The sequence below is a fragment of the Habropoda laboriosa genome, unplaced genomic scaffold, assembly GCF_001263275.1.
Source record: "Habropoda laboriosa isolate 0110345459 unplaced genomic scaffold, ASM126327v1 scaffold136, whole genome shotgun sequence".
NCBI classification, from domain to species: domain Eukaryota; kingdom Metazoa; phylum Arthropoda; class Insecta; order Hymenoptera; family Apidae; genus Habropoda; species Habropoda laboriosa.
Window position 1 is genome coordinate 307,757 of NW_017100245.1, and position 26,223 is coordinate 333,979.

Consider the following 26,223-nt stretch of genomic DNA (forward strand, 5'->3'; position numbering starts at 1 on the left):
AAAAAAACGAGTTCGAAGCATGTTGCAGCTGCATTATTACTGAACAATTTTTCCCATAAATTTGACGAGAAACAAAATCAAGACGCAAAATAATCTCAAAGGAGATTGAAATTGCTTAATTAAAAAGAGAAAAAAAATCAAGAGGAAAGACAGATAGAGTTAATGTAAAAAATGGTAAACCTCGATACAGAACAAGTTAGCTAATTATTCCTTAAAATTCCGATATTATCTTTATCGCAAGGTGTCTAACGGAATACCGCGGTAATGTCTGCATCGAAGTTCGACAGCCATTTCAACTAATCTTCTGCAACAAGTTTATTTTGCATATACATAGGCAAGATCAAAGCGGATGAAACGTTAGCTTGTATTTTTAGATAATAGTAAAACAACTGAATAACATGTACGCAGGACGTTTTAAAAATTAATTGTCAATTTTATGACTGTCTTTCAACATGGCAAACGGATTTCTTGGAAAGTAATTAAACTATTATACGCCAGCTAGTGTATTATTCCATAACATTACAATCGTATATGGTGAAGAATATCTTACAGACGCACAACCGCCATCAAAGTCGTTCGAGTCACAAGAATCACATGGCTAGCGTTCCTAAAATAATCTCTATTGACAACCAATGGAAGCAATTAAGAGCGATATCTTGTTAGTGACATATATTTCGTAGCGAAAGAAAAGGCGCGAACGTCATTCGGCAAGGAGAGCAAGCTTATGGGCTCCGATCGTTCTTGCTCATTGCTCGATACAAAGTCGAAAATCTTCACGAGAGAAATGACTTTGCGCTTTTCTCAACTTAATAATAGACTCAATTATTATTTCATGATATCTGTTCGATGATAGTTAAACTTTGATAAATGTGTACCTTAAAGTAGTGTGGCGATATTCAAAAAGTATTACGTGAAAAACAATTAAAAATGTATAAAATGTGTAACACCGAAGATCATAAACGACTGTTACCCAAACATTGTTTCGTTTGCCAAATTGGTTAACCTCGCAAAACAAAAAGTAGAGAAAATCGATGAAATTATATACATCATATATTAATATTAATACTTTTCATACCGTTGCATTAGAAAATTACTTAGCTAAACTCTTATAAGCGTTTGAATTACATTGTTACAACGATTTACTTTAGAGTATGGAGTTAAGCACATTGGCTTCTGAAATAAATTATTTATTATTTAACGGCCATCAAAATTTTTGTCATTTAGTGGTGGTAAGTTTAAATATTAAGAAAATTTATTTTAAATATAAAAATATAAGCATCGCTCAAGTGCTTTGGCACTACAATTTATTCCAACTTTGTTCAAAACATACACTACCGGCCAAATGTTTGGAATCACTGCGCATTGAAAGTTGCACAAAAATTTCCCAAAAATGTTAGCATTTATAATAATTTGCCAACGAATTTTTTATTATTCAAATCAATCGAAATGAGATAAAGTGCTATTGATCTCCACAACGTCAATTTCAAATCAATAAAGAATCAGTAGCAGATTCAATATTAATATAAATTGGCAAGTGATTCCAAACTTTCGGCCGGTAGTGTACACTTTTGAAAGTGACGCGAATCTCAAGAACCTTAAAAATCTTAATGAGTTTGAAAGATTCAAATTCTTCGGCCCAAACGGTACCATTGATATAAAGTATCACAGAAAATCTGTAAAATCTGAAGTATTACAAATTTACTTACGTTACACATCTTTAGAACATCGTTCGATAAACTGTATTTAAAACTGTGTCTTTTAATACTTTTTCTCTTTTGGTACAGAGAATATTTCCTACTTCTAATTGTAAGATGTTCAATGCTTTCAAAAATTTCAGCACATTGAAAACAGTAATTACGTATTATTAACATGAAATGTTTAATGAAAATACGAAAGATATTATATTAGTACGCTGATTATACACAATTGTGATAAAGTGTTACAGCTAAACGATTTTATTCAAATTTTTATCGATGCACATATTCTGCACAAAAGCAGTCCATATTTAAATAAATATTTTTGCGGGAAAGAAACGGTATAAAAAGTATTTTTGAGAAATATTTCGACGGTATTCAGAGCTTGGTCAAGACTCAAAAATATTTCAGAAGAAAAGTCGCACTTAAGGGACTGTCACTATACGCTTGTAATAAACGTTATACGATTTATATTTTCAACATCACTTCATTCTTCCAAGCAGCGTATTCTGCATAACGAGAGTCAAAAAAAACACTGATCAAAGGGAACAGTGACAAATCGAACCTCCAAACTTTTGCTTAAAATATTGTCACGAACGTTAATAATATTAAACAGAATCATTTCAAATTCAAAAATATACTTGTTTAACTTGAAGATGATCTCAAATGTAAGGTATTATTTTAAAATGTGGTGTAAATATAATATCAAGGACAAAAGCATAGTGTATTGAACTTTGGAGTTGGCACAATTTTCCAAAATTTCTAATAAATAATAAATGTACCGAACTTTTACAAAATCGGCAATAATGATGATAAATCTTATGCGACTCGACGTGAAAAAAGCCAGTAACCATTTTTTATATTTACTTACATCATTTGTTGCGAAAAGTGAAATCAAATAGAAAAGAAGCGTACATATACAAAGAAGTAAAAAGTAAAATTTGTTTTACATGTAGCTTCATTTCTAGGAAAATCAAATTTAGTTTCTATCCATTTGTAAATGCAGCACCACTTTCAGCTCGAATATACCTACTAAACGCGAAGATACTTTGTACAGAGCATAAGAAACTTACTAAAAATTTGCTAATCTATGAAGTACTCGTAGAATATGTAAAGAAATTAATGCAAATATAAACAAGCAATCAAGACAATTATCGAAATAGTTACCGAATTTTAACAGTACTATGCTTACTTTGAAAAAATGCTAATGATCACCGTTAATAATTAAGCAATAGATGTGAGTCAGAACAGTTTTTATAATAGAATCGAGGCCATCTCGATTTCCATGCTATTTTCAAAGACGTAATCTAGGGACAATGTCCTCAAAGCAAGCGTGTTATCCTTCTAATGGTGACTTAATTTTGATGCGGTACGATTACGTTCAATCAACTGACCAGTCGACCTTGGCCATCTGGCTTACCTGTATGGAGTAAAAGTGGCAAATCTAATGATTCGATATTAATCTGCAATTAGATATTCACGTATGCTTTCCTTCGAACTAAACAGTTGCACAACAAATAAAATCGAAAGCTTCTGTTCAACGATCGTTTCATTTTTCAAGGTTGTGTAAATCATTTCTTTCATTGCTATTCTATCCTATCATTATGCACAAAACATAGGTAAGAAAAATGGAAAACTGTTTATTACAGGGAGAAGTGAATCTTGTACACGTGATTATACCCAAATTTGTGAGATACTGTGTATTATAAAAATGAACATACGATACAATTGCAATTACTCGACGAAATAACCGAGGAAATGATCATTTCGTTAAAATTACTCTTCGTTTCAAATATGGAACTGGTAAATATACGTACTATTAATTATAATATGCTATTCTTCTTTCTAATATCTCGATTAAATTGCTAGTCGCATTTTACATTTGTCATTACGCTTTTAAAAGTACCTTCGAAACTCGTAACATCCAAAGCATGCTGATATTCTCAGAAATATGTAAAAACAGTTAAACGTTTTTTCAAACTTTCAATTAAATAGAATTCACGGAAATGATATAACTAGTAATTAGTGCAACAGGACGTCCTACGTTTGCGAGGTATCTTCATAAAAGTGATCAAGCAACTGACACAGGCATATTAATATTTAGACTTCTAATCTGTCACGAAATTTCTGATCTTTCCTCGCCAGTCGTGAATCAGAAGAAAATACGACCGGCGAACGCCAGTTCCCCAGTATTCTTTGTCCAATCTAAATTGCTCGCAGGGTCAGTTAAACCCCGGAAGGCTGATAGATCGCTTCTCGTTCCATACGATTCTCGTGCCGTAGCAAAAAAGGTCGTGTAACAAATTTAAATCGAGCCACCATGATGCATTCACTTCATTCGACTTTCATCCGTGTGACCTGTATGGGAAGGGATCCGTCGATCTCGTCTGGATACAGTGCGTCTCGAGTGAAATCAGATCCCAAAATATTATTATAACACCTCGGTCGCTTTTCACGTTGAAAAGCAAACAGTTGTTACGTAATTCAAGCCAATCCGTGGCAAATTATGGGATTGGGTGAAAGGAGTTGCAAAAAGTGTACTCGATAATAATTCTGAACAAGGTCTGTAGAGTTTAAGAAAGGATATGATTTTCTGTAGGTGAAAGTTGAAATCATCCTGGAGGCAAAAAAAAATTCTACAATATACCATTTATTTGTTCTCACTTGTCAAATATTCTGAATATTACTTCAAACAGCACATTCTTAATCTTTCTTTTTTTTATCTACTTTCTGTACCGTACGGCTGAAACGTTCAAGTATCGATGATTTAACAAATGATTAATTCGTTCATATAATGCGCCAAGAACTACGCAGACTGTTACATCGAAGAGTTTTCCAAACGGTGAGAAAAAGTATAAAAAAAAAACCCACGTAACAAGTGTAAACGTTATCTTATCTTATCTAATGTAATCTTACGAGGAATAATTCTACAAAAATAGTTTCTGGCACATGGAGTGCCCTGATAGTTGAAAATTTAATTGAATGAACTACTTTCTACAGATGCAACATCAAACCGAATGACACTGAGATTTCTAGAAAACGACCTAACGGAATAAGGTAACGAAGTTAAGGAAGCGTGACGTATAAGTAGCATTTGAAGAATTTACATAGCGTATTTTTAGAATGTCGAGTATTTATCATACACATTAACGACACTGGATGTATATGCAGAATGTAAAGAACTCGGTAGTTAAAGAATGTAGTTTACTCGAGCATTTTGTAACGTAACGAAATCAATTACAGTATTATACGACTTAAGATTACCTCCTTTTTCCTTTTCTATACTGACGTTTCGCGCAACATAGTTATACGAACCGTAGCTTGAGAACACTAACTTTGCACAAATATTTTATCGCATTGCGGTTAAAACACATTAAATTGCGCATGTAATTTGCAAAATTTGTTGCACTTAAACGCGAGTAAGAGACATTACAGTTTATTTTTCTAATTACATTTTATGGCTTTCTTATTTTGGAAAGAGGTTCTTTTAAGGAGTATTACGCGTAACATCGTTTTCAAAATCATTCACAGTTCTCCTACTCCCGTTAAATCCGTTATACAGAAAATGTTCCATTTAACTCGCACATAGGAAATACTTCCGTAGATACACAATTATTTTTCGAAAAAGTTAAAAATAAACATTACAATTGTTACATGAATTCGTTTCAAATTCTCTCTTCCCAAATATTTAAGCTGCCGATTATCTTTGACTCTTTTATTTTGTCATTCTTTTCACGATAGTCCAATGCATTTCAGGAAAATTGTTTAAGAGGAACTATAAAGTAAACGGCAGACACGTCGATTATTACGTGTAATACACAATGTGCTGCGATAAATATTAAAAATATATTTAAGAAAAATATCTACAAGCGTTTAAACATTTTTCTGCATTGCTGATAAACTATCTTGTATCAAAGATTACATATGCACTTAAAGAACGAACATATGATATTCAAAGATAAAGTACTGTTCACTTTTAACGATTTGATTCGTTTTCAAAAATGAAGCTCCACCTGTGTCGCATAACATATTCTAAATTGCAACGATAAGTCATTCACTTCACATTTTTCAATTTCATTCGCAATATCTCCTTGGGATATAAGAAACACACAGTCTACAGTGATATAGCGATTTCTTGATGCAAATAAAGCCGGTGATTTACATTGAACATCCTAAAAGAGCAAAAGTCTATCATCGAAAAAAAACACTGATAGGACAGAATTTTATATTTATGCAAGATAATGACGCTGAACGTACTTCAAAGATATCAATAAAGTTATTTAAAGGATTTGAAAAACAGAAAACTGGGATTATAATAAAATACTGGATCGAAAAATGAGAAAAACGTGACGAAAATAAAAGAAGGTGAAATAAAACTAATTGCTAACTTTTGGTAACATTTTTCACGTACAATTTAGGGCGCACATTCTGTCTCGTTTAAACAATTAACGCGTGTTAACTTTGTTTCACAATATACGTCATTTCATGTTGTAAAATCGATCTGAACTGTACTAACAATAAGTGTCTAAGAATTGACGGACTCGTTTCGATTCGCGCAATCATTTCAAAAAGTACGAATCTGAAAAATTCTTCAATCTATATTCCCAGCATTGTTTATGAGCGGTCTTTATCCTTATCGACGCTGTTTGTGAAACTGTGAAGTGTTGCGCTATCGTTTCCGGTTTTCCATAGAAACGCCAATGAGATTCGCGTCTTTCGGCACGATTTCACAGATTGCGTAACACACTGTATCACGGTATCACGCTGGAATTTCATTGTACACACGAGCCGGTCCTGCATAACAATTAACTTTCGTCGTCAGCCATCGATTTTTCATGTGCATACCGAAGGTAACGTCAATCGTGCATTAATAGCGCTACTAACCGTTTCGAACAACGCAGAACACGCACGCGAGCAAAATGGACAAAACGAAGCACCGAGTGAGAAAAGATAAAAGAAATATACGGAGGTCGTGGGTCGTTCTCGTCGTCTTCGGGGCATCAGCATTGCTAATGTCATGTTCAGTAACGTGTTTCCCTGCTTTAACGCCCCAACAAAATGAAAACACGCAATATCATTCGCTTCCTCTCTTTCTAACAATGATTCGCGCAAAATTTTCAGATTCTTTACGAAGTTACCTGGTCAGAAGGTATATCTGTCTTCTGATTACTTTGGTATAGTTTCGGTAATTTGTCTCGTTCGCAAACACGTATAAGAATATAAATACTTTTTATTCAGTCTCTACAACCCGCGAATAAATGCTCCGCTTATAGACACGTTAAACTTGATCGTTATCAATTATTTAACGATAAGAATCCTTGTCTTCCTATTCAGCAGAGATCGTCGATTTATTTTACACGTTACAGCCGTACGAGCGGTGTTCCCATAAAGCAATCAAATAGATTTATAAGTTTTAACGCAATTGTTAGACTTTCGTACAGAATACCGATAAATATCTACTTGCGATAATTCATTTATACATTTCAGCGGAACAAAGTTAAGGCACTTTTAAGATCGTGCTAATACTTACAAGAATCACCGTCGTATCGTATACAGAAAAGCTAAAATTCGATTTTATTTTTAAAGTAATTTGAACAAAAGTTAATTCCGTTTTCCTCTATTCTTGTACAAGTGAATTCCCATGAATGTTCACGTGCACACGACAGGATCAGGGAAATTCATGAATTAATCAAGACCCGTCAGGTAACAAATTGTACCGCTAACTGCTTCCATATTTCTATGTAGTTTAAGATATCGGTTCAGGATCGCCTTTTGCGGAGAGGCATAACAGATAAGCGGAGTTGCGGTTTTGCGGGAAAACTTTAATTGAAGGTGTGCAATTAATACCGGAAGGTGATTTCGATAAAAAGGATAACTTTCCAGCGATTTCTACGTTAATTAATGACAAATTAGGAACAGGTATGAACAAGACATAAACCTATTTTAAGATTAAACGAAAAATTAAAAAGTGGTATAAATATGTAGATACATGTACATATGTGGCACTGTCAAACATAAGAAAGTAAGCACTAGATGTCAGATACTTGCACATACCAGGTCAGAAACTTTTCAACCTACTTTTACAATAGGTCAACCTACTTTTTTTATTTTATATCAAGGAGTGACTTGTGTGTCGAGAAAACTATTCTCTTTTACAGTACGGGCTACTAAGTAAATAAAATCAGCGACTCGTTTTCTTCGACATTCCTATGGTAAAATTGCCTAAGATAAAGTACATTGCAATAAATGGGTGAACAGATATTTATGAACATTTATCGAAAAATTATATAATATATGACATCGTAAAGTGTATTTAAAAATTAACGTTGGAAAAATGACTGGCTTTTAATCGTTTACGTATGTATAGGTTACTGATACAGTAATTACACACGCAAATCTGTATTTCTATGTCACACGAACGACATGGAGAACTTGTTCGAAGTGACGTGGAAGAAAGGAGATAATGGATGTATTATTTTATATTTATCGTGTATACCTAATGTTATCACGCATCGATAAGCTCGCGATAAAACGTACGCAAAATCTGCAGGCGCTTCAACAACTCGCTGAAATTGTGATAATTACGCATGTCACGTAATGATAAAGACACACTCATTGGAAAATTTTCGATTTACTGCCTGCAACGGTGACGTTTTTACATTCAACAAGTAGCAACACGTTATCTTTCTGTTTCACGCTTCAATAATTGCTAGATCACACTATGACTCTACTTAGCCATAAATATCATCGAGATATACTATTATTGAAGATATTATTGAAAATACATAATTATCGAGAGTGTCGAAAATTAATATAATTCAATGTAGAAAGAAAAAAAAGATAAAATAGATAAGGTCACGAAATACTTACAGCAATCGTAACCCCGGTAGTTATACGGAACGTTTCAAATAAATTGCAATACTATCTTAATATTATCTCTTTTCGTGCTAATTATGGAGTTACGAAGTACCCTATATTAATATCAGAAATTTCAAGCAAGTTTGCTACTTTCATAACACTTCCGTGAAGGAAAAATTGTGAAGAAGGAAGCAAATATCCAAATCAAATTATTATTACAAAACTTTGTGATTCTGTTAACGTGACTACATAAACATTACCCAGTTTTTATACATTTAATTTCCAAACTGTACTTTCATTAACTGTTTCAGGTCTCCTTAAAATATCCCTTATCTCTAAGGTATCAATAGTTACACATTAACTAATTTTGAAACCGAAGCTAAAGTAACTGTGCAATTTGATTTCTGTACCTTACAAGTTTGTAAAATACCCTGTACGCAATGTCCTATTATGTACACTTGAATAAATATTTCAACTAACAGCTAATTACGAGTGCAGAATCTTCCATTCACCAATAATGACTAATATCCTTCAAATCACAGCACGGTCCTTTTCAGCTCAGGAAACCTTCATATACGCGATAAGTAGGACATTTTACTGCACGAATCGCGTTACAAGTTGTCGAGAAGCTCGGAAAGGAATAGTATCTAGTCGTTGATAACGGAAGATAGAAAAAACGGTGAAGAACATAAAGTAACAATGACAAACACTTCTCACTTTCAATAACTTCCGCAGCAAGTGAAACTTTCGCCTGGAAAACTTTCACGCAAAGGTTCGTTGCCTGAAAAATCAACAAAAATATTCATCTAACAATAAGTACGTACACCACGTACACCGTCATGTTCGCGAACGAAAGATCTATCGTTTGTTTTGCACCGAAATGGCGTTTCCAAAGATCATTTCAAGTGATAAATCTTAAATGAAAAGAATGTTCCACGTATCGCATAAAACTGGAAAATATGTACTTGGTTTGAGAAGTCTACAAGTATGTTTTCAAAGGAAATCGGTCATATCCGGTCATATGACAAAGAAGCGCTTGTTCAAGAAATGCGTATGGAGTTTGCGTGTACATTCAAACACTATATTTGTTTCGGTTGAACTGAGGTATTGTTTCGAATATCTATCGATTAACCGTTAAATCAACTGTTAAAGATAAGAGAAGAGATCTTACCGTATAAAATCTAATACAGCTTTGTGTAACGATGACCTCATTAAAGAATTGAATGCTGAGATGTCAACCAAACTACTGATTCTCTATTTGACTTACAGACTGGCAATTCAAATGGAATGATAACCGTAATACTTGAACTATAACACGAGCAGCAACCGTTTGATATTTCTACATCAGCTATACAGGGTGGGCACGTAAAACAAGCCACCTAATTTTCAAAGTGCGAATTTTTGTATAAATGCCATCATTTTGTTTCTTTTACATCAATGCATATATTTTTTCTTTACGGACATTTCTTGTATACCTGTCTATTATATACGCGTCAAATTGACGCGTGAATGGCATATTTTCTTTAAAAAGTAACTTATTTTATTTAAAGACAATTAACTTATAAACGAAACTATGTGATATTATGTATTTATATATGGTAGGAGAGAAATGTAAACGGTTTCCGGAAATTCGAAATGCGTCAAAACGACGCGTTCCGTAAACCTAGTGTTAAACATGCATAATAATACGACCTTGAAATAACCTTGGACTCTAAAATTTTTAATCGGTTGCGAAATTTCCTTTCATTCCATGAAAAAAATTTTCCTTCCATCTGATTCACCCTTTGAAACCCATTTAAATTGCGTATTAAACTTTTCCCGCACCACTACATATAGCTGGAGAAGATAATTGGGTGGCCCATTTTACGTGACCCACTCTGTACATTAGTGTTTCACTATCGATTCGCTGCTTTTTCTCCAGAAAATCTGATAACGAATTAAAACATGTACTGATCCTGAAAAACTATATAATAGGAGATTGAATGTAAGTTCGATGTGTGTATGAAAAAAATTCTAATAAAGAGTAACAATGAATCTCATATTCAGGTCGAGAAAAGATATGTTTTAATTTATGCCAAACTTATTGGACTATTAGTAGGAATTATTAGACTTTTCTGTGCAAATCAAAGTAACAGTAAGCAACAATAAGATTTCAATACACGTAAAATCTTCCTTTTTCTTATCCAGAAAAAAAAGAAATCGAGTTTTTTTTTACTGATTTGACAATTACATGTACCACAAATTGGAAGATTAATTTTATCTCTATCTTTATCTTCAGTTTGTTTAGTATTATTTATTGCTTCATCTTCATCCGTAGTGGAAAACTTTTCGTTCATTTCTGAAGTATAATATTTTACGGATTAAAATACGCCTAATTTTTCTTGTAAGCTCCTATTCAATGGAATAAAAGAAATCGGACTTAGACTGCAAATCACGTTGGGCTTCTTACTATTTCAATAGTAAAGATAGAAGACTGAATTGAGCTAAAAATTGTGTTTCTTACGTCTTTAGGTGGAACAATTTAGGAATTCAAATTCAAGTAGACGAAAAGACAACACAAATCCTCGACTTTTCCTGAAAACTGTACTGCAACCACGAAAATTCATGTAATGATTATTCCAATGAGAGAATGTTCTCAACCCCTTAACCTATAACATCGAGTCACACTCGTGACAGAGATTCTACTTAATATACGACAAGAATGGTTGTATTAATAAGAAAAATTCATTGCAATCGTAACTTTCGTTTTAATTTCTAACACTGAGGATTGCTAAATGTACAGATTAACTTTTGTTACCTGATACACTACTAAAACACAAAATGACTGACGCTTAGATGCATTGTCAGAAAAGAAATCATAGGTTAGGGGGTTATACGCTCCTTTTCCAGGTATTCAAAGCCTATGATAAAGATAACGAGAAACTCGAGAAAGGTACATGAGAAAGGGAACGAGGAGATGCAACATATTTCTTACAATGCAGAACGCTGAAAGGAAAAAATTGAAACAGTCATGGTGGAGGTATGATAGGAATTTATTAATCACGATAATACAGATACGTTGCATCAACTACACTTCGCGTCGTGTTCGATAATTGGATGTGTGTTTGCAAATAATCTTTGCATAAGTCTATCGAAAGTCGCAAAGCAAAGCAGCGGAGAGATAAAACGAAATACGAGTTAAACTATCCCAACAACGTTTCGATTTTCACTTCGACTTCCTGTATACATACATAGTGCTCTATCGTCCTTAGATTTTTATTCAGATGTTTGTTACAGCTCGCATTTATTGAAAACAAATTTCTTAGTTGTAATTTACAAGAGACCTCTCAACGTCGTTTATTCAGTAGGTAATATCACATTAATGACGTTTATCTAATTCATCATTCCTTGAGCTTCTTATAAGATAACAGAATTATTGTAAATTACAGTTGAACTTTGTTTACATTTTTAAAGAATGCTCTTCTAAAGTGCAATAACAAAAAGGAAATGTATGAAATGTCTATCATAAAATGTTAGTAACGTACAATATTAATATATTTAATCGTCAAACGATTGCATTATACCAATCGAAAGTTAATGTTCTTACTTAATACACTACATAAGTTTCTAATGATCTTGGTGTTACCGTTACTTTGTACAGTTACTCTTATCAATATTTGGACACTGTTTAGAACAGTATCACTTTTTCTAAATTGGACCAAACGACTTGACTTCTTTTGAGAAGTTAGAAGGATTAGTTTGCTAGATAACGTGTGCAAAAAATGTTGAAAAAATTGCAATTTGTGGGAATCGCGAAGAAAATAGTAAAGGTCGCTTTTTGCAACTTTCTTAACTGAGCCTGTAATGAAAATTTAAAAAAATACAAATAGAAAATTTGTGACCTTCATAATTTTCTTCGCAATTCCCACAAATTGCAAGTTTTTCAGAGTTTTCCGTACACGTCGTTTGGTAAACAAATCCTTATAACGTCTCAAGTCGTCTGGTCCAGTTTAAAAAAAGTTATGCTGTTCTAAAGAGTGTCCGAATATTAATAAGATTAACTGTATCTGCGTTTGCCACAAATTCTCGAAATTATTTAAGTATTGAAATGATAGCAGAGATTACATAGAAACACTGACTATAAACACGCAATTTTCTAGTAAAGCTGAAGAGTATAAATTAACACTATGTCAGTTTCACATCCATAAATGAGTTGAATTAAAATAAAATGCTTGTTTAACAAGACTTTCGTTGTCACAATTTTACTTTGAAATAAGCAAAGCACGATAAGATACGATAACAACGATACTAACATGCATGCCGTTTTCAAACTCACACAAGTTTAACTTAGTCGATTATATGTATTTCTGTTGCAATATTCGATATCTGCTAGGAGCCAATTGACAGTGGCACTTGTACGAATTTCTATCAATCGTCGCTTCATACCAGTAGTTACCTTCAATCAGGATCATTACAATAAAATAATTGTGAATGAATCTATTGAATTAACTGAGCATCTCGCTAATTGGATAACACTTCTTTCAAGTAACTACGTTACGAAGAATAGGACCATAGATTTCCTCAAGTTAAGTCTATTTGCAACGAGAAAAGCATCAGCTATCACAGAAATTGACAAAACATTAAAGATCCACATATAATGGACTAATGTTTAGTTACATTATTTAAAGAAAGATAAAATTAGCAATAAATAACCAGAAGAAAAAGTTGAAGAGAACTAATAAAAAAAGTAATTGATCTAATGATTCTAATTTGCTTTTAAAAATTATTACACACTTTTAACAGATACTTAAGGGCGCTGGCAATACTTTTTAATAACAAACAGAAATATATGTAAATATTCCTGCTTTTCTTTAAAAACCATCTAACTCGCTGAAATATAATTTGAAATATAATTAATAATTTGTCGAATATAATTACTTCGCTTGCACGTAAAAATTCTAAGAATACTTTTATACAAGGTGTCACGTAACTAGTGGTACATGAGTAGGTGATGATTCTGCATGAAATACTGAATCGAAAATATAGAATAAAATTTTTTCATAAGAGGTTTAACTATCGAGAGAATTGCTTTATATTTGTACTAATAAACGATGCTAATGTCGCGATACGTATTGACCCATTATTAACGATTTCCTTCGTTTGAATTTACATTACTGCGATAATTGTTGCAATTGACGTCCGGCTTTTTGAATTTGGGAATCACGGACTGACGATGCGTTATTTTGGCGCTTTAATTATGTGCTTTCTCTCAGCTACACATTTACACTATCTTCTGCGTAGACTATTTTTTTCGCGAAATGTGACATTACCACTGTTTGTCAACGTAAAAGTATGAGCAGAAGCAACAATTTCTAGCGAATCTTTAAATTCAATTTTCTCGGGAACAAAGCCTCGCATGAAAAAATTTCATTCTATATTCTTGATTTAGTTTTTCATGTAGAATCGCTGTTTGTCCACTTGTACCACTAGTTACACGGCACCCTGTATATGATATGTTCGTTTTCCTACAGAAATGCAAATGTGAATTTGCGAGAAAGGTTACAATCAAATACATCACAGACTACAATTGAAAACTCCATGTGTACAGGAATCTAACCCGTGCGTTCAAATAAACATTGAAATCGTGAGTTTCGATTTAATATACTTTCTTCGGATATTCGGCAAGATAAATTTATAAAAGAACCGGTGAATAGAACGGTTTACATACTGGTTTGCTTGAGATTAGTTATGCGTAACTACATGCGTGGCCTTAGGTCTTTGCCGCAACCTGGATGGGTACGGGTATTGCGTAAGGACACGTTAATCAGAAGCAATGTATAATCCTGAACCTGTCCACAATAAATCCAACCACGTCATGTTCTCACTTGAGAAAATTAAGAGTTTCAGAGTCTTTGCCCTTGACGTTGAACATTTATGTTCTCAGCGAAGCTCTTTGGAACTGAAATAAACTCGCTATGGAGCAAAATCGTCACAGGTTGAATAGCATCTAAGGCGTCTAATAATAACCGTGTGTTTTAAAGCGTGTGTTTCACGTGAATTTACATCTTATTGAACGGTGAAAGCAATATTGATAATAACATTGAAATTCTTATTTAACTACGATCGAATTTGGGGTATAAAAAAGAACCGACGATTAATTAAATGCTTTATGCGTAAGTCAGCGAGTGTAGGAATATTTCTGACAGTCGATGTTACGATAATACGAGATTTTTATAAAATTACTCATTTTCCAAGTTACAGAGAGGAAGTGCGAGTTTCAGTAACGCGAATAAGTGTTTTGTATATGAGCCGCTAATTTACAAAATCGGTTACCTCCACAAAACGAAAAGTAGAGAAAATTGATGAAATTATATACCTACATCAAATACAAATGTTAATATTAATAAAATTTACTTAGCAGCTAAATTCTTATAAGCGTTTGAATTATATTATTACAACGATTTGTTTTAGAGTATGGAGCTAATCACATTGGCTTCTGAAACGAATTCTTTGCTATTCTACGGCCATAAAGATTTAATGGTGGTAAGCCTGATAATTAAGAAAATTTATTTTCAATATGAGAGGATAAGAGTCAATCAAGTGCTTTGGTATTAAAATTTTAAAAAATTCAAAAACTGGAGTTAATCACTTTGGCCTGTGAACGGTTCGTATGGCGCTTGAATGTCACACGTAGTGCATGTGTCGTCTCGTCAATGATATTTCCATATTGAGATGGAAATAATTTCCACAGGATAAAGTGAAGTCAAGGAGCTCCGTTGTCACAGTCCACGTAATACAAGGGATAACAATCCAACCAGAAGAAAACACCAATTGGTGGATAAGCAGATTTGTTATTTCACATACAGCTATCGATACGAGTACTCGGTGTTTTTACAACGGAAGAGCTAACGAATGAATGAAGTAGCTGTAGACGTGTGTTAATCTGACATCATCCTAACTGTTTTCTCTCATATTGTTCCACCTGGTAAAAACAGATTGGATAGTGAAAAAATTCCACGAATATCCAAATTTACAACGGTATATATTCCTCGAAATAAATCATTATAAGAGCAATGATTTTCCGCGTAAAACTGGAACTTTTTATCGAAATCTGATCGTACTAATCATACGTCACCTGGAATTGTTCAAATATCCATTTTCCAGGTAACTTATGGTAATAAATAAATGTACAATAATTGTTCATTTCCCGGGGTTCAACTTTGTTATCGATATAAAAATCTTTCTCTTCTTTGAAACTCAAATTTATTAATTACGCCTTCACATTGATAAAAATATACAAATTCAACAAAATGAAATTATTTAAAAAAAATACTATATGTGTAATAGTAGAGTGTCTTATTTAATTGTTTACACAATTTTCTGTGCTCATACTACTTACTAGAGTAATTGTAAGATTATTTACTAAATTATGCATACATTTAGAGAAGGTTGTCAGAAACAATTAACCCTTAATCGCAAAAACATGCGGATTTGTATTCATGTAATTACCTAAAAGAATCGTAAAAGGCAAATATGTATTTATCACACTACTCCTTTAAGACTCAAAATAATATCATAGTTTAAAGGTAATATAAGCTTTCCATTTTAAACTGTATTATACAGATACTTTGCACAGTTTTCAAAAATTTACGACTATAAAGTGCTAAAATAATATTAGGAATGTCTTAAGAATGTTAGACCTGTAGAATGTCGACATACTTTCTCAATTTTAAACAAACCTTCCACGATGATATTTGTCAAGTAATTATACTTATCAATATTGTTCTAAAGTTATACTCTAAATATTTCTGTAAGCCATAGTTTCAACAGAATCACAAATATACAGATTTCACTTGTGTACTCACCACCTAAAATCGTACGAATATTAAATTGCAGAAATTGCAAAATTCTGTTATTCGAAATATGAAAGGGAAACAAAATGTATATCGTTAAAGTTGAGCACTTATCGTTGCACTGGTGAGGTGTCAATCGCATGGTGGACGACAAAATTTTTAACCGAGTTTTGTGCAAACGAATTTATATATAAATTTCACGTCTCTCCGTTAAACATGATCGTTACTTTAAAGTATCATAAATATTGATTCAATTCCTGGGATGTTGGTTTTCCTCGAGAAAAAAATAACTGTACACCAATGTTCCAGTATTTGTTGCAAATAAGATAAAAGCCGAGCAGCACCCAATTGGTTAACCTTGACTGCAATTCGTTATAATTTAAAAAGAAAGTGGCTCGGCCACTAATACCGGAAGAACAGTTTTACAAAAGTCACGAGAGCTGCAAAAGTGGCCGCTAATTTATTTCAAAAAGAAAGTGCAGTTAGTCATAAAATAAGCAACAGCGTTAAAAGAAACTGGATAATGAAAATTTTTCCACGCGGAACAATGAAAAGCATAGATCGCTTTCGTGACCAGAGTTCTTTAAGTAAGTTCGCTTTTGCTTTCGAATTTTTCCCCACATTATACACGCATTTACGCGCAACATTTGTCGGAACCAGCACTAAAATACAGCGACACGAAAGTTATCGTTGCGTCAGTATTTTCATATTAAAAATTTCATTGCTAATCAACAAAAACTAGTATATTTGATAATACGTATTACCGTGGAAGAAATCGCACAGATCCGATTTAGGAAGAAAAATCTTGATCCCATGTCGAGACTATTCAACCCATTTTCCAATTGAGACCACGATCGTACTCGATTCATACTGAACTTTTCGAAACGCGACTCGCGAATAGCTGAAAAGAGGTTCTCCCAGAAGACTTGCAAAACGATTTGTTTATCCTTACCGCCTAAGTTTTTCTCTTTCGGTATGGTATCCTACAACTGGAAAATATCCTTGAATCCTTGGGTTCACCAGCACTCGAGAGAAGAAAGAAGAGACAACCGTTTCGTACGAATGTTATTGACGCGAGTTGCGAGAAAGGAAGAAAGAAAAAAAAAAAAAATGTAGTATCGGTGAGGTTCGGCGGAAGTACACGAAAGTCGTTCCGAGCGGTCGTAGTTAAAAGCGAGGAGGTCGGTCAGGGCCGTGGAAGGCTGACGCGCGCGAGATGAATTCGCGGTAAGATCGAACCAACGTAATATACGATCTATCGTAGCCTGAAGCCGAGTTAGGACTGTGGACTCTGACAATCCGCGAGCGAGAGAACGTAGTCAGCGGGCAGGTCTACCAACTCTCCATTCGCTGTCGCGGCCCCACCACCGATTCGCGATGCACATTTGGTAGCGATAGGTGTGCGCAATCTGTTTCAGGGAATCGGTGAAATCGTTCTGACGATCACCGATCTCCCTGCCCTGTCCTCTGCACGTGCATCTTCAACTGCTAAATAGGTAACTCGCCTTTCTTCTGTTTAATCGATGTTTAAGCAAATCGTACCATCATCTTTCCATTCGCTTCATCACCTTATATTTTCAAATCGATTCGAATTAGTTTATTCCTCTTGGTTCATATTTCTCATATTCGTCGCGTTACATTTTCTTCCTAAACTGTTAACGGCGACATTACAACTTCCAATAGGATATTAATCTGTGAATGTTTAATCGCTCGAAATATCAATCCTTTGAGATCTTCGTACAAACGAGCGAGTAAGAGAATCATTCGAATTGAACGATATCAAATGGTAAACGCTCAACTCAAACAAATACACCGATAATTAGAAAAACTCGTAACCATTCGCAATAATTGTGATCAATCGGTTACCTGCAACACGATTAATCATCCACTTAGCAACCCACGTCATTCATCAGATTGTCATTGCGCAACCTGAAATCAAAGCAATCAATTTTTAAACCGTTACGTCTCACCTTAATCTCGGACATAATTACAGACGTTCTTTCTCTTAGCAAACATTTTCATACACCAACAACAGCTACAGCATCTCTTGCTACACTTAAGGAAATACGTGCAAAAAATTGTACCAGGTACGTTGAAAGTTACTCTCGACTTATGTATGTCGAACTTAAATTGTCATTAAAGGGGAACGGCTCGAGAAGACATTTAGATGGACATTCTGTAAAGACACAGAAACGTAGTCGAAAAAATTTTTTGCAATTTGTATATATTTTACATATCTGCCTGTATTTCATACGGTAGTAACTATCAAGAAAATTCTTCACAATGTGACGTTAAGAAATTAAATTAAACAATATTCTTCTGTTAGCCTTAAAAATTATTCAATCCAGCTTGGTGTTTCTTTCGATTTTGAAGCTTAATGTCATTTCACGTTATACTCTTAATGTCTAAATTCTATTCAAAATACAGCTTGCTTGAATTCGTTGAGATTTAAGTGTACGAATCTCTCTTGCATCTCCGTTTTACGTCGTAATTTACTGATTTTACTAATTAGAGCCGTAATTTAGATAATTTGTGGAAACTAATACCTTATTCAAATGCAACGTCGTAAATAATTACTTATATACAGGTTGACCTATTTTAATTTATAAATACCAGTATTTCGAAATCTACGTTGAATTGAACAATCTGCCTTTGGGGGATTAAATGAAACGAAGGGGGACACCGATACGTGCAGGTGTAAGTTCTCTAAATGCAAGTATTAAGGTCATTTCAAAGTCGAATGGATTTTTTTTTTTAACGGCTTTGCAGTATGTTCTTTTTACAAAATGATAAAACGCAACGGGACGAATTCAGTAACCTCGTATGTTGCATGATTTTATTGGAAAATACAACGACAGAATGTAAATGGGGACTCCATTTTAAGAAGTAACTTAGGCATCTCGCACTGCTGGCAGATTTTTCAGTTTAACGTAGTTTCCCGAAATACCAGCATTTATAAATTGAAATGGACCACCTCTGTATATGAAATAATGGCGCTAGTCACGTGACGGAAGTCATTAATTATGTATATCGATCAACTAATCATTCATCGTTTTGACCCTTTCTGCTAAAGAAGCCCGTAATATTGATACGAAGAAGCCTCCGAGATTTATCTCAGCTATTTAGTCAAGCGACAAAAATACTTATTTGAACCTGGTTAGGTTACCAATTAATATTTCCAAATAAATAAAATTTAGTTTGTTATTCGTTAAGCAACAGACTTCCACGTTATCGCATGTAACCATTGTCGAAGGTTCAAGATGCGATTAAAAAAGAGGATATCTTACATTGTACAGCAGCTTTCATACTCTACACTGGCAAATTCCATAACATCCAGTCATGTTTACACTAAACATAAGCTACGTGTACATAATTTGCAGGAATGAATCGCGGTAAAACGACCAGTTGAAACAACTGCACAACTGTAAAATGAAATACACGGTAGTCTGTTGTGTTATCCTCGACAGACTTATTTTCACGATGAACAGGTATTCGAACTTGGGATACATATTCAATTATCGATTATCACTTATTCACGTCTCTCTATCATCTTGACCAGCGTAGCAACCAAGAGGTCTCCGCGGTGGCTTCTGGTCTACGACTTATTGTTAGTCATATCGACCGACACTCGTCTTATATTTTCTGACCCAGAAAGAGATTCTTGCGAGGAGACAAGTAGTGAATCGAGTCAAGTTAAACGACTAACATGTCCATTGCCTCACTGCCGGCTGTTACGAATCGACCATTAAGGCGATGCTACGTGTTGAATATCGTTATTTCGTCAGGAATCAATTGCCAAATCTCTGTTACACCTTTCCTTCATTTTTACACGCATTTTAATTACCATCTCTCGAAGCAGGCGACGACAATTTGAAAACTTGCCACATATTACCAATTGCTTGTTAACACCGATAACCTAAAACTGTAACGACCATTTTTTACTGACCTACTTTTTCATAGTAATTTATTTTACTGCAACTCTGCTTCGGTTTCTGCAGTTCAAAGACTGCGACATTAAATAATTCAGCAAACAGAAAAATATTAAGACATTTTTCACAACCACAATTTAACATTATTTTGAATTCTACACATGGTGGACCGTTTATACTAATGCTGTTTATGGATATAATTAAGAGGAAGACAATCTCTTCTCAATGTCAGTTTTGTCGAGCTTTCAAGGTCACCATTGTGTTTTTTTTTTTAATAGAATTTCAATTCTTTTCTGAACTGTTATGAAAGATAAATTCAACTATGTCAGAATAATACGCCATTTTTATCGCCTAACCTTAAAATATTTTAAACTGAACACAATTAATGTTTTCTAAAGGTAGCCGAGCCACGTCAGTTTATATGTTCGCACCCAATAAAACGTAAATGCTACATCGCTCTTAATTTTACGGTTGTTGCTAAATACGATAATCAGAGACACTAGCTTACCGAAGTGAATGACCATCCTTCTTTGCTATTTCTATTCGAGATAGCACTGTACATTTCATTTCCAACGAAAGATAATAATGTTTACAATAAATCGTACGTTTATACCTTTATACATTACAGAGTCACCTCCAGAATCGACTAATAAGTTGCTCATCCTGTTATACAGGGTGTCTCAAAGTTAAATGATGAAACTTCACCAATACGTTTTACGAGCAGAAATAAGAAAAGAATGTTATATATTATTACATTGAAAAAAAAAGTTAATTTATGTTTTCATTTCAAAGTGCTATCGTTTCGAGTTCAAGCTTGACATCGTAGAGAGACTCAATTTAACACTCTCCGGATTTCATGTGTATCTTACTTTAGTTCAGTGAACGCATCGTTAATCAATTCCCGATGCGAGTTAACTCTTGTACGATACACTATCGCTCTCACAGCTCCCCAGAGATAAAAGTCCAACGATGTGAAATCTAGCGATCTCCCGGGCCAAACAATTCACGATAATATTCTTCTAATCATTCTCTAACAGGTCTCGCGCAATGTGCCAGCCAGCCATCTAATTGGAACCGGCATACGTTGACGATAAAAAAGCGCAACTCCTTCTAAAAGGACTGGTAAAGCGTTGTTTAAAAAGTTTAGCAACGAATACTCAGTCAGTCCTTCAAGTAAAAGATAAGGTCCTAGGAATAAATTGTCGTGAATCACATGTTACATTGAAATTGATATTGAAACGCTGTTCGTCACAAAGCGTATGGATTTTCTTCTTTTTATTGTAGAAATTTAACCCTTATGTCGATAACCACAATTGTCGTTTACTTTATCGTCCAATTTTAGTAGTTTCCTAATAACAAAATTCTAAACTTGAAGCAAACAGGGATAGGGAACGTGCCAAGTAACAACGATCTGGCCGGATATTAAAATCTTTTACCGGGAAGATCAAATGTTTTGAGTGAGAATGTGCAAAAGAGTACCCGGCCATTGACATAAGGGTTAAAACACCTTCCCTCATAGAAGATAGCTTCTTGATGGAAAGGAAGCATCTTCCTGCAACGCGTGTATGTACCATTCGCAGAATTGTAATCGCTTCTGAAATTCATCTGGCAAAAGATCCTGCACCCGTGTGTAGTGCTACGGATATCTACTATCAGCTGTTAGCGTTCTCCAAACAGTAGATCCAGGTATCTGCAATTGATGCACGCCTCGGCGTACAGTTTCTATAGGAGTGTCATTAAAGACATTTAAAATTCTTTATGTGCAGCGAGGTAGACGCATTCCTCCTTGCTATTCAGGTACAGAGCGAAATGGGCTTGTTGATCGGGGCTGTGTAAAAAGTCTGCTAAACACCGTGAAATGTGGAGCTCTCCTATTAGGGAATCTTCATTCGTATTCTCTCACGGCAGCTCGAGAATTTCCATTGCAAAAGCCGTGAACAAAAACCATATCAGCGTACTCTTTGTTTAACACGTTGAATTCTGCACAACTTGTCCACGACGCCGACATGAATTTTTTATTTCAGAAATAAAACTATTTAAATATGTTGTACGATGCATTGGGAGAAAATTTTACAAATATTACCATTTATTTTAATTAAATGCTTGTATTAATCGCCGGTCAAAGGTGACCCCCACGACATTCAACGTGTTAAGAATACTTTTGCCACTTTGTATGAAATTATACTACGTACTGATGCAAGTTCACTCAACTGATCGCAGCAGTACACAATTCCACATCTATGTCATTCGATCATTTTCAACGATTTCAAATCGTAAGAAGTTTGATCGTTTCACTTTGGAACACCTTGTATACAATATAATATGAAGTCCCACGCAACTAAATAGGTGAGAATGTGTAATGTAGCTTTGAAACGACTGAAAGTAGAAGAAGATCTTGATGAGACATGGATTATGGACAAAAAGTTCGTAGAAAAAATTTATAAAATTATTTATTGGAACTCTCGTTTAAATCTATATCATCACCTTGAAAATACTTTGCTTTAGCACCAATACACTCGATCCAGCGTTATTTCCATTGCACAAAACAGTGCTCTAGCACTTCCTTCGAAGTGCTTTTCAGCACTCTCGTCATTTCTCGTTGTATAGCCTCATATCCCCAAAGTGCTCCCCGCGCATGATATTTTTGACTTTTGGAAAGAGGAGGAAGTCACATGGGACGAGATGAAGAAAGTAGGACGGTGATATTAAATCGTGATATTATCGTTTGGTGATAATTCTTTGCTCTTTCAAAACATCGCGAGACATCATGGTCGACTTGTAACGACGGCTAGTAACAAGTGCCTACTAAAACTGCCTCTGCACACAAGCCACATGTCAAATGGTCGTGATATTTAAACCGATGGCAAACAACAATGTAACAATTGCCGCAGCGTTGCCGATATAAGAAAACGAAAAACATTCTATCAACTTTTTGTCCACACCTCGTAATAGAAACTACTAATTCAAAAGTCACTTCAATTTTCAATTTACTGTTTTATCAGCGTCTAACACCTTGCGTACGCGATGCAAATATACCGACACGCCTGTAATAATCGAGAAAACTGAAAGTCAACCTAACCTTTAAATACATAAACACCTGAATGTTGTTTTGGTACAGAATGAAAAACTGCATTGACTACAGTGTAAAATACTGTTAAGGGAAAGAATACAATAGTACTTTTCAGATGCAACAACTGCGACGTCCAATACTATTCAATTGCACCCAATGGCACTTTTGTCCTATTTCCAACTGTCTCGAAGACTCCTCCTTGTTCGCGTTGCAACGAGGCACACTGTACATTGCAACAATTTTATAATAGTGTTAGAAAATTATATACACTGCCGCTCATAAGTATTAGGACACCTATTATGTTCGTACAGAAAGTATTATATGATTTAAATTACATTTCTTCGCCAAAGTTAGTGTCATACATCAGTAAAAGTATACAGGGTGTTCACGTTATTAGTTTCCAGGGTTTTTCTCGTCAATGGTAGATTTGTGAGACAAATAGAAGAGGACAATGTTTCATTATTTTTTATATGCAATACGACGGCTTGAATAGATTTTCGAAATTTGTAATGGTTTTCGAGTAATTTTTTAAAATTCATATCTATCAACGAGCTTCAACGAGCTATGACAAACCCATTTTCAAACTCAATTTCGTGTCAATGTTTGGTGTGGCATAATACCTGACACGCTGTTAGGATCTTATTTTTATGACGACACCGTAAATGGAAATAGATATTTATCATACGTACTTTTTGTAGGGGAGTTGCTACATAAGCAAGAAATGCTGTAAAATTTGAACAAATCACACATTTGTTAATTTTTTGACATTAATTAATAGCTTGAAGTGTCTACCCCACTAGTGGGGTAATTCCGGCCATGATTTTTCTTTATAAAAGAGGTAAGAAGACTTAAATTAATAAAAAAAATTTATTATTTCTTGTTTTAAAATTAAAACAGTAGTTGGCAGTGGTTTCACTATTTTTTGCTAACTGGATTTCTTGGTTTTCCTCCAATTTTTGTAGCAACATTAGAACCTAGAAATATTTTAATTTGGAAAACCATAACTTAAAATAACGTAAATACGATGAAACTGATAACCACTGTAAATGTAATGTAAATATAAACTACCGTTTTTAATTCTTTGCAGTGTTAAAAGCTGGCTGGAATTACCCCACACCTCATGTTCAGATATTTGAAGTAATACACCGAATTGAATTTACATATCACAAAAAACCAAATGTGACTTCGAAAGCAGAAACGCTCCTCCATTTAATGAGATTAATATTAATAATTTATGTCGATTCCAAGTACTAATTTACCTTGCTTGAAAATTGGCCACTGTTACAAGGTTTCGTTGCAAAATGAACATTCAGGTATTGTTTAACCCTTTAACCTACAACAACGTGTCAGACTCGTGACAGAGAATCTGGTCAGGATGTGAGAAAAATATTTATATTAGCAAGAAAAATTCATTGTAATCCTAACTTTCGTTTTAATTTGTAAGATTAAGGGATTCCTCAGTATAATTAATCTGTAACAGTTTAGCTTTTGTTACCTGATACAGTACTGAAACATTAAATGGCTGACGCTTGTATGCATAGTCAGAAAAGAAATCATAGGTTAAGGGGTTAAAATAAAAGGCTGCTATAGTCACAGAAACGATGAATATTAACTAGCCGCATCATTACCAAGTGGCAGTACCATACAAAGTAAAATCACGTGTTTTTTATTTTAAGAAATTAAAGTGACCGGAATTACCCACTGGCTTTAACTTGGTAATGACTGTTTAATTTTGCTTCACATTCAATAAGTGTCTTAATACATATGAACGGGAGTGTATGTACTTACACATCGTATTAGTATCAAGGAGAGAAGTAGTACAAAGTAAATGAAAATAATGAATATGATATATTCGATAGAAAATACTGATAGATATCATGGGTGTCTAAAAGCTATGAAGTTTACGTTGAATGTTGACCATATTCATATGTACCTACGACTTCGTTTACACGAAATTCAAATTTAATGTAGAACACCCAGTGACTGTGTGAGGTTGGTAATTTCAGAATTGTCATTAGTCATGGATCACCGAGGATAACTCTGCACTATGAACGAATACTTACACCGTTTTGCATTGCAACCTTGGCAAGTGAGGCGACCAGTGACACAGGTGTATTCCATATAATACCATTTCCTCTAGCATTGCAGCCTACGTTTAACTTGCGAAACGATGAATTATGGTTTCTCTTGAGAGAAGACGAATACAGCGGCTATCTGCTAGCATCTACTTGTCAATTTAATTGACGAATAACTTTAAGAAAAGAGAAGCATAAAAAGGGAGCAGGCATACGTATGTCCCGAAATTGGACGAAGAACGATACGTCAGAAGCTAGAATTCAGACTTTTAAGTTTAACGACGTATGTAATACTTCATTTTACAAAATTATCTGAGAATAAATTGTTTCTAGGGATTTCATAGAAGATATACACGAAATAATTTCTCGAATTGTTCCAAATTTTGTGCACAGGTGAGTTTTCAAGTGAACAGTAGACCCCATTGTGTTAAATGAATAGGTTACACAAATATATGTAGATTATGTGTACCTTGGAAACATATATTTATAAAAGGTGTAAGAAAATATCTTTCATTTCACCCTAAAACGAACAAATATTAAAATTAGAAATATTTCACTGGAAGTAAAAGAAGCAGTTACTGACATAAGTCACTGGCGTTTGATAGACATTTATTTTATCATTTTAATTTTTCCAATAGGTTACTGTATTTCATTATTCATTGGTTCCCTAGTGTATACACCATAAAACAATTACTATGTAATATAATGTACCACCAATTACGGGGACTTTGCTACACTGTGGAAATGAAGACTTACGTACCGTGT

General features: G+C 34.2%; 1 protein-coding gene across 3 annotated transcripts in view; it reads right to left on the reverse strand.

Annotated features, from left to right (window-relative positions):
• LOC108572147 overlaps positions 1 to 26,223 on the reverse strand; it is a 77,770-nt gene that overhangs the window by 14,857 nt on the left and 36,690 nt on the right. For 2 of the 3 annotated variants that reach the window (XM_017934344.1, XM_017934343.1), the window contains exon 1: positions 17,337 to 17,680. The exons of the other annotated variant lie outside the window; for it this stretch is intronic. The gene's annotated coding sequence lies outside the window, so the exon portion shown is untranslated. Of the gene's footprint in view, positions 1 to 17,336; positions 17,681 to 26,223 lie in introns of those variants that run through there. 3 annotated transcript variants of the gene reach the window in all.